General features: G+C 40.0%; 1 protein-coding gene across 2 annotated transcripts in view; it reads right to left on the bottom strand.

Moving 5' to 3' along the window:
• The window catches only part of tln2a (talin 2a), a 102,383-nt gene that overhangs the window by 74,986 nt on the left and 10,554 nt on the right, over nt 1–16,843 (bottom strand). The gene's annotated exons all lie outside the window — the stretch shown is intronic.

Below are 16,843 nucleotides of genomic sequence, written 5' to 3'. Positions count from 1 at the left end.
AAATATAGACTTGCATACAAAAGATAATTACAAATGTTAATCTATACAGTGATTAAAGCAATGGATTCACAGCAGGAGTATTCATGCTCCACTGAAACAAAACACCTAGGCCTATACTTTTAGATATGTGTAACAGGCTATGACATATTTAACAGCAAATAAGTATAAAATACACTCCAGGCAAAGCATAATTAGGATATGCACAATAATTACTTCCTTGCTGTTAAGAACAAAGAGGAAATGAGACAATAAAAAAAGCAGAACAGTTTAACTAGAATATTTTAAATGTCAAAAAAATGAATAGTTACAACTATGTAGCACGCTTATTACACAGCAGTCAGACATTTTGACTAAATGATATTTAACCAACAACATTGTGGTTTAAAATTACCTACTTCATGTGAAGACTGCACTTTACAGGTATGTCAGACTAAAACATTTGAGGTTTGTTTATTAAGAAAATGAAAAAAACAATGTCCAAGGATACAAAGGTTTTACAAACAATCTACCACAAAAAAAGACAGCAAATTTAATCTGTGCTATAGCTGTATATGCAGTATTTTTCTACAGCTACAGTTTCCAAATGTTCAGGGCTGATCAATACAGCAAGACAGCCAGAACATTTCACAACAGGCAGCATGGATTATTACACCTGCCCAGGCAGTACAATATCATGCCCACAGCCAGAGTTAATGACAACTGGCTGCAGTGGCTCCAGACAGGGAGGAGGACTGATGGGTGGACAAGTGAGAGACACTCTTAAGGTGGATCATCGAAGGGTAAACCAGCACGCTGCAGGCACACTGTCATGCCTGTCCTCTCTCCCACGGGAGGCTCTGCACACACTGCGGTAACACCGTCACTTGCATTACTGCACAGTCGTCTTAAGTGTGAGAATGCGACATCCTTGTAATCCTATACCCCAATGAAGTTATTCGTTTTCACATACAGCAAAATGTGAAAAGATAAAGTACGTTTCACAGGAAGCCAGAACTATCCGTCAATTAATACATCCAAGCGGTACAAACAGTGTGATATTAGGAAAGGCAACTCCAAAGGGCTGCATACTGATGAAAGCAAACACTGGCCAGTGCTGCTAATGATTCTGATTACCTGCTTAATCATCAGACTCCACTGGAGCTTGGCTTTTGCTCAGGCAATCTGCCCCCTGAGTATTATTGACTCGCTGACATTGGCAGTGAGTTGAAGAAGGGTTTAGGTTTCTTACTGGGAGGCAACTGATTCACACAATGACTCACTTCTCCAGTCCCACTAAGGAGGTAAGAAATCAAACTTTATGATAGCAAATGTTCATTAAAAGAATGAAACAAAGAGGAAAAAAGGCCAGGAAAGCAGCATGCACCCACGCACTCATGTTGTGATGATTTTTTTATTTTTTTTTAATTTAGCTCCTTCTGCCTTGACAGGAACAATTAAACTTTTTGCTACTTGACTTCCAACAGCTTGAGAGATTCCAGTATGCTAGTGGCTAAAGTAGCCTATATTAAATACTAATAGCATATAACCCACTAGTTCCAAGCATGCCTGTAAAGCAGAACATACACTCAACTAATAGGTTAATTCACTAGAATTGGGAGGGGGGGGGGGGGGTTTAAATAACTGTTGGCAAGTTAGTCAGTTTAATTTTATTTCTATAGCACCAAATGACAACAACAGTTGCCTCAAGGTGTTTACAGAGTTTCCTGCTAAGCAGCGCCATTAGCTGCTACTTGCGTTCAAGCTGATAGCCTTAAGCAGCGATAGAAATCTACTTTCAACTGAAAAGCTAGGTGCCACAAACCACTTTAGTTTTTGGGTTATTATGCTAATAGTAGCTAAAGTAGCCTACATCAGCATCTACTAGCATATAAACTGATAGCCTCAAGAACAGAAACACCGCTTTTAACAATAACAAGCTATTTTTCCCCCAGCGATTTCCAGAGTGTTATGCTAGCAGAATTAGCCACTAGTTATAGCTGATAGCCTCAAGCAGAGATGAATGTCACCACTGTACACAGACAGGCTATTTGCATGTTCTTTTGCCTTAACAAAATCTAGGAACACTGTTAACCCCACTGCATCTTTTCCTAGTAGTGGCTAATGTAGCCTACTACTATTAGCATACTAGCTCCAAGATGCATCAGATGTGAGTGATTTTCTAGTTCTCGCTACATGTGCAGCATCATTTCAAAGAATCACACTGCTCAGGTTAGCAAAGTAGCAGGGGAAGTAACAGTGTCTTATTTTAACATTCAAATTACAGTTTTGCATAAAATAGTACACTGTTCCCCAATGTTTATACCCTGTGATAATAGATGGTTATTAGATGACATTTAACAGGGTCTCCTATCAAAGACACATTAGAAAATGAAAAGGAAACTTTGACACAGATCAAACAACAATAATTAAAAAAAAAACAAACATGAAAAGAATCATTGGTAATGCCTCAAGGAAAACAATTAAGGACACAAATTAAGCAAGGTACTTAAAGAGAGACAACTAGACACATATTTGCACTCCTATAATTCTTTCATCTGAGTCTGAGGGGAGTTGCTTTGAGCAAAACTCAACATGCTTGATTTAGGAAACTCCCAGGGGTCACCACAGGCATAAGTAGCAACTATGTGCTTAAAAACCACACTTTACTTTAGGATATTTTTGTTCTATCTTAATTAGTCCAAAAAATAAATAAGGCTGCAGGAAGTTATAACTGAGTAGGGGAAACTCTCACAAGGTATCCCTGGGGTTTCCAGAGGTGTGGCGCATTGCTGAAGGCAACCTTTGGAAGCACAATGCACCACTGGGGACCTCATTGTTCAGTCCTGCTTGTTTCATTAATAACACGGTGTAGAAGAGGACAGAGTGGGGACAAGCTGACAGTGTGTTGCCTAGGAAAAGCCCAAAAAGGAGGCCTTTAATTAAGCTGCCCACTATGATCCCCCAGCATCAAACTATCAACAGGAGATGATGTTTGCCATTAAGCAAATTTAAATGAATTACCTTAAACAAGTTTACTACAAACACAGCTGCCACTAAAGCTCTCCTCTAAAAACTCGGGGCTGGGTGCTAAGTTCCTTCATCCAGGTCATCTCAAAGATCAGTGGCAGCTGTTCACTGCGGGGGAGCATTGCTCATTCACATCTTTACCAAATTCTTCAGAGATTTACACAAACACAGTCTTGCTCAAAGGAATAGTTTGACATTTTGGAAGACTTATTATTCTCATTTTTGTTGCTCTCTGCGCCTTAAATATGAAGTTAAGTGTTAACTTCATGACAATAAATGCACTTGCAATGCAATTGTCCTGTGTTACAATCTGAAATTGACTTGCAAATAGAAAGACTGAATCCCAAATCATGGCCAAATATTTTCATCTCAAGTACATGGAAGCTTATTATCATTTGAAATCCATCGAATAAATCAAACAACTCTAATTACATTGAATTAGCAAAACAAGTGGCTCAGCGTCACGGACAGGCAGATCTACCACTACCATCAACAGCAAACCCTGGCTCCAAATGGCTTCACAAAACAGAAGTGTCTCGATAAAACCATAGCACTACTACCTGAAAAAACCCACAGATGTAATAGCAGGGATAATCTTTGTTCCATAAACAACCCGTCTATAAACCACAGACTGAAATTGTCAGCTCTTTGCAGAGAATGGGTTTTGTTTTTGTTTTTTTGTTTTTTTAGAAGCAATGCTGATGGGAAAACAACTTCTGGATGATGCTCCTGCTGTTTATATGTCAGTAGGGGAGCACTGATAGTCCTAAGTCATGGAAGACATCCCAGCATTGAAGATACTGACTAATCGTCTGTGTTCTTTCAGCACACTTTGTATAACTTGATATGCAATGACCTAAATGGTAGCATGGATCTGGGAATGATAAATGTGATGGGGGAGGTGTGAAGAGAAGACTCTATCCATTACCCTCACTGGAAGCGACTAGAACTATAACTGCACTAAAAAAAAAAAAAATAGAGATAATAATTTAATCAATAAATTAAAAAAAATAAAAATAAAAATAGACCTTTAGAGAACTCAAGATATGACAGGATGAAACCCTGCAACAGAACTAATTGATGCAAAAAGTCCATGAAGTAAAAGTAAACAGATATATTTTAATCCGTACCACCTGTGTGAAGCAGATAACGTGACCTTTCGGTGCAAATGCCAGCTCGCGTTTCACTAATATCAACCAGAGCAAAAAACATTTAGTGATTCAGTGGTTAGAAGGTTCGACATTTGAATCGCATGGCTCTCTAAAGCCTTTCTTTGCAAAAGGTGCATGTTCTTCCTGTACCTGCACTGGTTTTCTCTGCATGCCAATCTTTATAAACACAAATCATACTGTTCTGCTGACGTGTGTTCCATTAACATAATGCTGAAAAGGAACAAAGTTTTGTAGCTTACAGTTCGATCCCAAAATGAAAAAGAAACTAGGGAGCTTTGCTTGAAAGAAAAATCAAAGACTGGTCCCTAACCTGAAAACCCTGGACAGATAATGATGTGAAAACATTTATGAATGAATCTAATAGGGGAGGAAAAAAAAAAATAATGGCAGTAATAGATTAAAGAAATTCATAGCTTCTACTTTTATCTGCTGTTATTTCCTCCGTATCCTGCTTGCCGACCTCAAAAGTGCCACAAAAAAACCTTCAGCTCCTTTTTTAAAATAATACAGATGTATCTCTGTACAGCGTGATGTGAGAGAAAGGCAGACAGAGGTGAATTAAAAGTGATGGATATGAGATGAAGAGGCAAAAGCAGTTTAAGTTCAAACAAGCCATTGTTTAAAATCATGCTAATAACATATTATCTAACCCAACAGTTGGAGCTGTGGTATATAGGAGAAAGGGGGGGGGGGGGGGGGGGGGGAGTCCCCTAGTGCTTTGGCCTACCAGGTGGTCAATTTAGGCCCAGACTTGTAATACAGTGGCAGAAATGCTTATATTAAACTATGTAAGACATCTGGTGCAACACAGTGCATGCCCCCTATAAGAATAAAGACTTTTTCACTAGGAAATTAAACATAATAATAAATACAGGGCCTTATCACTCTTCCTTCAGTTTGGAGTTTTTCCCCCCCCCCTTTTTTTTTTGGCATGACATCTGGGGAACAGCTGGTGCTTTGCATCATATGCAAGCACACATACACACAGTTGTTACACAGGGGTTAGGAGGTCAGAAGCCCGGTCTCCAGACACACCATTTAATCTGGTCTACGTATAGATAGTCTCTGCACAACCACAATTAGACAAAAACCGAGACACACACACCAGACCCTCTCTCATCTCTCTTCTATACAAGGCAACCATTCAACCCTCTCTGGGGAGGGCAGAGATTCTCACTGATTAGCTCTGCCTTTCCAGATAGTGGGGAGTGGTGAGGATGGGGGGTGCGGGTGGAGGGTAGGCACGGCTACTAATTCAATTACACAGATTCTCGTCTGTGTTCAGGCCGACTCCCAGTTCCATGAATGGAATCAAAACCACCCCGGCCGAGGGGGGGGAGCAGAGTGCCAAAAATGTGTTTACATTTGTGATTTACACTGGTTGGTTTTGTTTTAGCTTGGGAGAGGCCGCTATTATTCTCTGGCTGAACACTGGAAACCCCGTTATGAAATAAGGGTTTCACAGGATTTCTGACAAAACATGTAAAATGACCCCCTAAAAAGGGGAAAAAGACAAAAAAGAATCTGCAATTAGTTGCTATTAAAACTCAACTTTATCCACTCAGAAAGATATTTATCCCCATGAAGCTAAAGTGTATTTAGACAAGAGGCAAAATAGGCAAAAGTAAAAGACAACACAAACTGGAAATCCGAGTTGCTCTATATAAAATAAAAATAAATCTAAATATCATTTGTGTAATTGCTTTTCGAAAGCTACATCCACCAACAATAGTGCAATGAAATACTCCTATTTAAAGTTCCTGCTGCCAAGTTTCTGTGAGCAGCTGGCAAACAATAAGAACTGAAATGACAAAAGCACACACACCTGAGGAAAACTATCAAAAAGAAGCAGAAAGAAACTAAAACTACTCAAATAATGTGAATGTACAAATCATAAAATTATACATTTATAAATTTATGAAGCACATCTTCAGGTGCCGTGGTTAGCACTGTTGCCTCACTGCAAGAAGGTCCTGGGTTCGAATCCACCATCTGGCCAGGCCCTTTCTTTGTGGCGCTGGCATGTTCTCACCATATCTGCAGCCCACAGACATGCAGTCAGTCGGGTTAGGTTAATAGGTGATTCTAAATTACCCAAAGGTGTGAATGTGAGTGTGAATGGTGTCTGTGTTAGCCCTGCAACAAACTGGCAACCTGTCCAGGTTGTACACAGCCTCTTGCCCTGTTTTAGCCAGAATAGGCTCCAGCACCCCGTGACCCTGAATTGGAGCAGAGGAAGAAAAAAAAAACAAAAAACAAAAAACAAAAAACATGGATGGATGTACAAAGTTTTCTTGTTAATTACATTCACTTCACATTTCACTTGTTTATTAACCATCATCCATCCCTAGAAGTAAATCTGCCCTAAAAAGAATTCCCTGAAAAAGCTGAAACATTAAAGACTGGCCAAGTCAACAAGATCCTTCCTTTTTCACCATCATAAAACAGAACAGAGAAGCCGTCAAACAAAAGTCTTAGTGCAACATTTAACATTAGATTATGCAAATGCACAAATCAAATTGGCAGAAAAATAATATCAGTATTAAATCGACATAAATACCATGTCATAACTTTTTTCTTTTTTGCTATCCATCTGTCTTGAAAATGGTTTCTGAAGAAGCTCACCAAGTTTCAGAGGTAAAAATCTGGGCCTTGGTCCAGTGTTTCAAGCAGGTTTTGCTGGACATAAAGATACCAGCTGCTAAGCAGTCACGGCATAGCTGAGCAGCTTGATTCTAATCATACTTTTGCACTCCTTGGCAGGGTGTGATACATCCTGTACTCTGGTTACACCTTCTGATCACTTTGCACAATCCTGTACTGCATTTGGAGCTAACATCTTGATGGGAAAAACACCAATTGCTTTGGTATAGCAAAGCTTCACCACTGGACTAATCTAGAGCTACTATCCATTGTTACTTTGGTCAATACACGGTAAAAATGTTGCCACTCACTGCTGGCAAAATAATAAAGCTCTTATATGTGCCAGAACAGCTGATAAAGGCTCAAAACAGTACCAACAGTGCTGCGTGAACATCAAATCTAGTAAGAAAGCTACAGAAGTTACTTGAGAAAATGTAATCGATGAGTGCCTTGATTGGAGGGAGTTTTTTATTTTGACACATTACACCAGCGGTCCCCAACCCTTGGGCCACGGACCCGGTCCGTGAGTCATTTGGTACTGGGCCGCGAGAGTGAGACTCGGGTGTGAAATGTATGGTTTTCACGGTTTTTAGCGTTATTTTGTTATCGGTTTTTTTTTCCCGTTAACTCGGTTTTCCGGATGATCTGATATCGTCGTGTTGGTGTTGTTCCTGGAATAACATAGTAAATGTTGTTTCAGGATCAATATTGCAAGTGACCAATCACATTCTTGTGACGTTATTCTTTGGCGCGCCAAGCCATTCATGCATTTATGAAATTCCAATGTTGCAAGGACAATATCAATTCTGCTTAGCGTTTATTAAAGGGTTAGGGTTAGGGTCAGGGTCCGTTGATTGGCGGACAGGGGCAGTTTCTTGCAGCTTAAGTACAGTTTTTTGTTTTACGGCGGTTTTTCCCGAAGTCGCCAAAGTATGACGTCACAACATTCTGATTGGTCACTTGCAATGTTGATCTGGGAACAACACCAACACGACGATATCATTTCGTGCAGGTTTTCCTGGGTCTTTTCACGTGTGTTATGAATAAATCTTATTTTTTTCGGTACAGGTACTAGTTTTATTTTGTTGTATTTATCCGCGACGCCTTAAAGGCCGGTCCATGAAAATATTGTCGGACACAAACCGGTCCGTGGCGCAAAAAAGGTTGGGGACTGCTGTATTACACCACAGAATAGTTGGCTTCTTTTTCCTTTTGGTCCTCTCGGGCTTTAAATGTGCTCACAGACATGGCCGCCAGGGTCAGTACATTATTTACAAGGTACAAGAAATCACCGGTTTAAAAAGCCATGTCTCAGTCTGGCAGTCTTGCAGATTAGGATGGTCCAACCTTCCTCATGAGCTGCTGACCTAATCTTCTTTTGCATCTCAGCCGCACAGATATGGGAGTCCTCTAATCCGCTCATTGGATGGACAGCTGCAAACAGACACTTAACGGTCTGCTGCTGTAGCTCTAGTCATTTTGGCCTTCAAAAAGCAATGCGGCCACGAGCTACAATATATGGATCGACATGTTTAAACCAGCAAAAGTACCGCTGAGCCACCCTTCATCTTTTTCATTACCTGCATTTGCAGTCAAGGTTTTCGAAGTGGTTTTTTTTCCCCCCCCAGGCATGACACTTTCTTAAAGCAAACTCCACCCCCACCCCCCAAAAAAAGTGTATGCAGCAATTTCAGGACAAGTGGATGTGATAACAGTTCCTGGCAGGTAAGCCGACAAACAGGCAGGAAAACCAATTAAAAAGCAGTCTGCTGGCTGCTCTGAGGCCCAGGCACAGCAAAGGAGAAGAAAAACATGACATGGGAGGTAAAGTGACTTACAGGCCTCCGACTGCCTATTGTGGGTGAACAATTCAGCTACTCCAAGCCCAGTTTTTCAGAGCCGTCTGCAAAGTGAAAGCCTGACCTCTTGCTTGTCAGTTCTATTGTTAGGAGAAGGCAAGAGCCGCTCCCAATTCACCTCATACTACATTAAATGCTATGAATTGTTTGGAGAGTTTCTGGCAACAGAAAGCAGACAAGGTGGTGAGCGTGCACACACTCGTGCACACATGCTTCTCGATTTTAAGATCCCATCGTTTCAAAACAGAGGAATTATAACAAAGACTGCATTTAATTCTAATGACCTGACCTTTGTTTTTAAAATACAATATCCACATTACTCACATTAGAGCAGGGCGATATGACCAAAAATATTTATCATGACATACATACAATTTGCGATAACAATATAACTGACGATATTATTGACAATAGACAAAATACTTTACAACTCCACAACTTTATTAGTGCAAAAGAAAAAAAAAGAAAAAAAAAAAAAACATCAATGAATTTTCACTTAAACAAGCAGCTTTTATGTGCATTAAAGTTATATAAAAATTTAACAGTGCAAATGCAAATTCCTTGCTGACAGTTTAACCAAAAGGCATTTCCAGTGGAAATTGGCCGACATATGTATAATATCTACAAAACTTAAAAGGAGGTTATACACACAATATGGTAATATTATGTTGAAGCACAGTACGTATCACTCCTCGAAGCTCTGCCTACGATAGCCGTAATGCTTCGACAATCCATCAAGCGGTGTGGGTTCGTAGCTTAGCAAAGTCGTACTAAAACATTTGACAGATCTTCGAGCGCCGTGTACCACATAAAATCGTTTCGAGGTCAGTAAACACAACCAGAATTCATACATAAGGCACACGGGATTATAAGGGGCACTGTCGCTTTTCAGAAAAATCAAAGGATTGATTTTAAGTGTGCCGTATTTTCCAAAAAACACGGTAATAACGACGGCTCGCTAGCATGCGCTACCAAAAAGTGCTTTGTTGTGTATCTGACGGACGAAAGCTAAACCAGTTCCACACCACTGAAGTTGCAGCCATGCTTTTTCCACCATGTGCGTATGAGAAGAAAAAAAAAAAAAAAAAGGCACTGCGCATGCGCGTTTTACCCAAATTCTATCGCGATATTTCATTTTCTTATCATTGCCTAACATTATACCGGTATTACCGTGAACGGTATGATATGGCCCAGCCCTACTGCTGATGTCATTCAGCTAGCATATCAGTGTTGCTCTATCATATTTAAACCATCTTGAGCTTACAGACCAAATCGTTGTAGTTAAAATCTAACTGGTGTCAAATTTCTTCTTGGTATTATTGAACACATTATCCAATCCACGCTGACAACCAGGTCTTGGTCAGCCATTTAATATATTAGAAACTGATTTATAGGCTAAACTACACCTGTGTCAAAATGACATGCAAAGTCATTATCTAATTAGTGTAATAATCTAATGTATGTAAAAATAATTAAAATTAACAGATGGAACAAAATGCTGGCTACAGCACTCACAGCATTTGTAGTGTAAAAGCACAGAAGTATAAATGAAGAGGAAATCGTCCTTAAGTACCTCATTTAGCATTGTAGTAACACTATAATTCTAGTGGTGTAGGAAGCATCTCGGCAGGGTTGTTCATCGTATTATGTTTTCTACGCAAGTGACAGTAATACTAAACTCAAGCTAAGTTAAGGCACGGTGACCCATTTCCTGTCATCACAAATCATGCAAGAGGAGTCAATTTTTTAGATACCCAGACAAACACAATGCTAAAAATTCAAAATGTCACACAGGCAGTGTGAATACCCTCTATGCACCACACTTCATCCGTTTACCAGATGTCTGTGCTGATTTACAGCCTAGCGAGCCCAACTTGTGTTATTTCATCCATGTGGCTGGGTCGGGGCTGAGGTGTTGACATGCTCGCTAACCACAGGCTTGGGAAGAGATAGGGCTGTAAGAATTAAGAGAGGGTTAGATTCGAATGGGGGGAAAAAAGAAAAAAAAAGAAAAGGTGAGATAAAGAGAGAAACCGTTAGGGGGGGTTGTGGGGGCTGGCACAGCTACTGTTTCCTGCGAGGTCAGCAGACTGGGGCTGATTCCAGGACAGCTTATCTTTCAGCAGGAATACCACAACCAGACCAAAGGAAGAGACAGGAGGCAACCAGCACTATGAATTCTTAGCATGTTACATACCCGGAGGAGTTGATGACATTAATGACAGATACAAAGGGTTTTTTGTTTGTTTGTTTTTATTAGATGAGATCTGGGGCAAATCAGGAAAAATAAAATATGGTCAATGTGACAATTATGAACATTTCAAGTCCCGACATCCATATTTAAGCAACTTATACAATCCCTACCACAGTGTTTTAGAGGTGATGGAAGTTTAACCTTGAGCTCGACCGTGAGATTAGAAGGTCCAAACATCTGTGACAACGGAAGTCCTTCAACATAATAGCAGCATAAATAATTCACTGCTAATTATTATTCCAAATTTGAAGTCTGGGTTGCTGATATAAGGTTAAATAGTCTGTGCCACTGTAAAGATAATTTATCTAATCACAGCCTTATATGGTACCATAAAATCTGTTTTCAGAGTTATCAGGAAACATGTTGCCTTAATTTGTTAGTTTAATGATTGGGCGTCACAATAGTTATGGTCCAGTCTTACAGTAATGATACACGTGTCCCATAAATAATGTAAGCTGGCCTTGTTTCATTAACAGGAAAAAATAACATTAATATCATTAATCACTTGATTATTACTAGTGTAGGAGAATGGGTGGGGAAAAGTTCAGATAGTATTTTTTTTCCCTGTTGTATTGACCAGCTCCATCTATGTGTTTGGAATCTTATAATGTTCAATCAGGCTTTAAGGGACACAGGGGACTGGTGGAAATAGCTGGAAGCAAAAAAATTTGACTTCAGCTCATGTTTTGTAAAAATCAAGTTCAGGCTATACTCGTGGGGGAATTTCATTCATATCCTCTGATAGGTAGAGCTGGGCGATATGAGATTTTTTCATATCACGATATGTTTTTTTTTCATTTCAGGCGATAACGATATCTATCACGATATAAGCCAAATAACTATATTTGTAAGATTTAAATGTGCCGTTGCTCACAAGTAAAATGTGAAATAATCAGCAGCTTGTTTTTATTTAAATATTTATTTCCCATAATAAGTTCGACAGGGTAGATGTACTTAAGGAACATGAGACTTTTTCAGATAGATAAAGGCAAATATTGCAAACTACACAAAAGGCAGCCACTAAAGCGTTTAAGTTTCAAAATAGAACAAACGAAACAACTACTAAATTGTCAATTCCACTTAGAAACAAAATATTAATTCTAAAAATAAATCTTAGTTTGTTTTACAGAAGAACAGACAAAATTGACTAACTTTTGTCAATATCAAATAAACTGAGAACTAAAAGGAAATTCTCAATCTCTCCTTGTTGTATAGCTTAGCTTTTCAAACAGTTTTAACAGTTACTTTAGTCTGACAAAAGCCGAATGACGAATTAGCGCTTCCAGTCAGAGACTGAGGCTACGTCCACACGTACACGGGTATTTTTGAAAACGGAGATTTTCCGTTTTCGTTTTAAAAAATAATCCCGTCCACACATAAAGGCAGAAATGAAGGAAAACGCTGCTATGAACATGCCAAAGCAGCAGGTGGCGCTAGATTCCTAACCGTGAAGAAATGTTGGCCAATCAGAAGTCTAGAAGCCTCGGTGGGAAAAAGTAAACAAAGCTGCGGCATAGAAGCAGAACAGAGTCGTATGTGTGGACGGACAGTAACTGTGTGTATATGTAAGCATTTAAACACTGCAGAGAGTACAATTAACAGTAACAGTATTGTAGAAATTCATTTCACCGAAACAATAACGTGGCGCACAGTGTGACGCATGCACCAGTTTATTGTATTTCCAGACTTGCTTTCGGCACAATTTACAGTGCACGCTACTGTTTTTTGTCAGACTTGAAATAGCCGAAATACCTTCACACTACGGAACTTCTTTGGCTCTTCCGTTCGACAATCTCTCCGGCATTGGAACCATCATCTGTTTTCTCTTCTGTAACCTTCGGTCACGCTCGGTTGATTTTTCTAGTCGGCACACTCATTTCCTCCATTACGCGCTGGCTGCTTCCCAAACAAACACACGTGCGGCTTGGCACTTGTGCTGTACGTAACAAGTCACGCGACGTGACGCTGCGGCTGTGATTGGTTCGGCTCTGCGCTACTTAATTTGGATTGGCTGACCTTTTTTTTTTTTTTTTTTTTTTTTTAAGAGGACAAGAGCGGCGAGGTCTATCGCGATAGCTTAATTTCTCTATCGAGTAAAAGTTATATCGCGATACATATCGTTATCGTTCTATCGCCCAGCTCTACTGATAGGTCTGTCTGCCTTAAGTACACGAACTGTCTTTTATGCTCTCTGATGTTAATGGACCAGCGTCAGAATTGAAATATGAGAAAAGTCCACCAATGTTTGTACTTTGTATGGTGTGGATAGAAAAGCCTCTTTAACCTAACTTTTGTCTATTATTCATAAAGGAAGGGTTTTTGAAGTTTCCTTTGAGCCTGGAACTAAAAGTCAAAGCATGCGCAACATACCACAAGTACAGGAATTAGCAGCCATGGTGACAATGCCATTCAAACCGTGCTTGTGACAGATCTGTTATTAGTGTTGATCAACTTCTAAGGGAAATATCTCTCTTTAGCTCCTACGTATTCCACTTTGTTCACAAGGTAGTTGCTAACTTTCCTCCTGCTGTTTTGTGCTGCATAGTATGGAGTGGTTTTGGTAAAAACGACATGTAGCTTAGGAAAAATCCAGTCATTTTATAATTCTCTGTAGACTCATTATCAGTCTCTTATTGTTAATATAGAAATATGTATTGCAGCCATTTTAATGGACAGAAAAGTGCATTTTTGTTCTTGTCTCTCCATAAAAATGCAAGTAGTACCAGTCTGTTCGTCTCAGTGACCATCTGTGTATTAAAAAGGAAATTCCCTCCAATAAAAAGAAAAAAAAAATGTCTGTTTCAGGTGAACACAGCCTGAAGTAAATCCATGCAAGGTGAAGAAAATCATTGGAATGCATGGCAGTCCAAAGTACGCAAGGGTCCCAGGTTTCTCGCGAGTATTCACCTGCTCACACAGCTGCATTAAAAATAAGGCTTGGCAACACACTTAACAAAACTCTAATCAAGGAACAAGCTGCACTTGATATCTTGGAAAACAGATCAAAAAAATCCCATCTGCCACTTGTAACTGGCATATAAACCCAGCATGGTAGCAGTGCCTGTCGCCAGTTCAAAATCCAGACTGAGCCCCTGCATGAACATTTTCCTTGACAGCGGCCAGCAACAAATTTCCACCTGCTATCTGACCAACCTTATGAAAATAAAGAATATTTGAGCAAAATAAAGCTGAGGAGACTAGCGGAGCGCAGATTTATGAAATGCCTATTGAACAGACTGCTGCTTGTAGTATGAGAGATCGAAATCAAGAAGATTTTATCATTCCAGTAAGAGGGAACCCATGCGCTTCCTTACTCAACACCCCACCCCCTACAATAAAGAGGACCTTTAAAAAATAAAAACAAATCATGCCATTCTAATTTTTCCCCTCACTCCTCTCTCTATATTTTTACTTGATGTGGTTCAAATATATCACTGTAAGATGACTTTAAATTTAAATCTTATAAAACTTAAAAGTTAGTTTTTAAAACAACTTTTAGCGTCAGTTGTTCAGCTCATATATATCTAGTTTATATTTTTGAATAAAGTACTAGTGTATGTAAATGAGGATCACTATTTTGGTGCACTGCCGCTGTTATATGTTATGCCCCAATCACTGAAGCCCACAGAACTGGTCAGTGACCCCCTGGCAACCTCCAGCTGACAGGGAAAAATGACTATCCAGTGACAAATTGGCAAAACCTTTACTTTGAAGACAAATTGTCTCCATTTCTGGTTTTCAGTTTCACTACCGCTTAGCCATGCAAACTATGGGCAACTCGCAATCTACTAGCAACCAAAGCAATCACAGGGAGGCTTTTTATGCAGTAACACCATTGCAATCAAATTAACCTGAGGAGAGGAGGAACCACTCCCCAACCAGTTGGGGAATACACATATTTCCCTATTAATCAGAGGTTGCCACGGTGCCTCTATGTGACTGAGGCCTTACTTTCTCTTTATGCTGAAGCAGGTTCCAGGTCTCTCTTTTTCTGTCTTATCAGCAACACTGAGTCATCTCAGAATAAGTAGTAGAGCGATACGTAGCCTACGCAGTTCTGCTTTTCTGTTTGTACCACGCAGCCTGCGTCTATGCCAGGTGGACTGTGCTACAGTAACTGCGGAAAACCTTTGTGTATGCGAAAGATTATATGTGCAAAGCTGCCAGTGTGACTCAAACATTGTGAAGTATAACACTATAGAGATATTATATCTGATATGTATGTATATGTCTTGTTATAATAATATATCCCTTAACTGACCACCTCTGTGTGCAGAGTGCATAAGACAGAAGCATGCTGCATTCACTGATATGATGAGTCTTAAAAACCCCAATAAGACAAGACTCAGCTGAGTCCAACAACTTTTTTCTGGCAGAAACCCTGAAGAGAGACATCATTCAATCATGTTGTCAAAGAGTTGAAGGAGTGGGCAAGGAAGCCTCCCAAGTAATTTCCCTGGGGGTGTGCTCTGCACTGGGGAGATAAGTAACCCGACTGAGGACAAGGCTGGCATTCTACCCCAACTCCAAAAGACAAAATGCCTGAGTCCATCTAAATAGAGGAATCTGACAATGGAGCATTTGTCTCTTTGCCAGCTGGAGAACAAGCTCCCCACAGACATGTAGATATGAAAGACAGTGCGCAACAACTTTAAGCTCAGAAGATTACTAGGAACAATCTTATTTTAAATTGGCAAAGCAGAAAATACTGACACTGGATTATCTCAATTAAATTCAAACCAGGACCACGAGTGATTATACCGCTGTTTGCAAACAGTGGCCTCTGAAATTAAGCATGCGGTGATTATGAAGCATAAAATCTCATGGTTTTCATTTATTCTCCACCAAGAATAATGCCAAGATGAAGTCAAGACCTTGTGGAATCACATGCAATTCATGTAGTGCACATACATACAGTTACTTAGAAGCTAAAGGTGTAGCAGTGATTACGCAAAGCCGACAGCAACTTTTGACTTCGGATCAATGGAAAAAAAACCGCATCTCCAGACATTCCTGCCTGAATAACATTTCAACATGTGCAGGTAGTACATTTAGCAGCCTAGAGTTAAATTGTAACATGTTAATATGACATATCTTATTTGTTGATTACACTTTTAAAAATGCAATGAAACTGTAGCAGAAGAAGAGACGTCTGCAGCCAGCAGACTATACTCAGTCAGTGGCAGCTAATGTTACCACAGTATTCTTGGGGGCTAGCTGCATTAGTGTGCACTGTCCATAACCCATTGCACATATAAAATCCTATTTTAAGCCACTTGATTAACACTGAGCGCTCCACATGTAATGTAAGCCAGCTGCCTGAATCGTTTCACTGCCCAAAAAAAAAAAAAAAAAAAAAAGGAGGGGGGGGGGGGGGGGGGGGGCAATGTTTACAACTCCACATAGCAAAGCACACTCTGTTTGAGTGGTGTTTTGTCTTCTTCTTACTGTCCCCATTTTCTACTCCGAGTGGCCTGGCAGCGCTCCCGTGTGCTCTCCTTTAACTAATAAACAAAGGATGGTTTCCCTTATATAGCTCTTTTCAAAGTCTACAACATCCACATGCAACATCAGAGGTTTGCAGGGAGGTGGGAAGCACAAGCCTGTTCCAGACAGAAAGGCTTCGGCCAAGGGCAAAGGAGCACTGACAGTGCGATTGTGTAACACTCATACATTAACAGCCACTTAAAGTGCTATTTCTGGTGCCATCCATCTGCAGAATTTTGCAGCGTCAGGTTGGATAAGTTTGTGAGGGGTGCAAAGCGAGACACATACTATGCAAAAGTATCTGGGGGGGGGGGGGGGGAAGCATCATACCAAGAGGAAAGCAAAGAAGGGAAAAAATTATAAAAGAATATTAGTATAATGTTCGAACACAAAATATGCCTCCAGTCAGATTTTACAAAAAA

The sequence above is a fragment of the Astatotilapia calliptera genome, chromosome 1 (assembly GCF_964374335.1).
Source record: "Astatotilapia calliptera chromosome 1, fAstCal68.1, whole genome shotgun sequence".
NCBI classification, from domain to species: domain Eukaryota; kingdom Metazoa; phylum Chordata; class Actinopteri; order Cichliformes; family Cichlidae; genus Astatotilapia; species Astatotilapia calliptera.
Note: the sequence above shows the minus strand (reverse complement) of the source record. Positions and strands in the feature narration are given on the sequence as shown.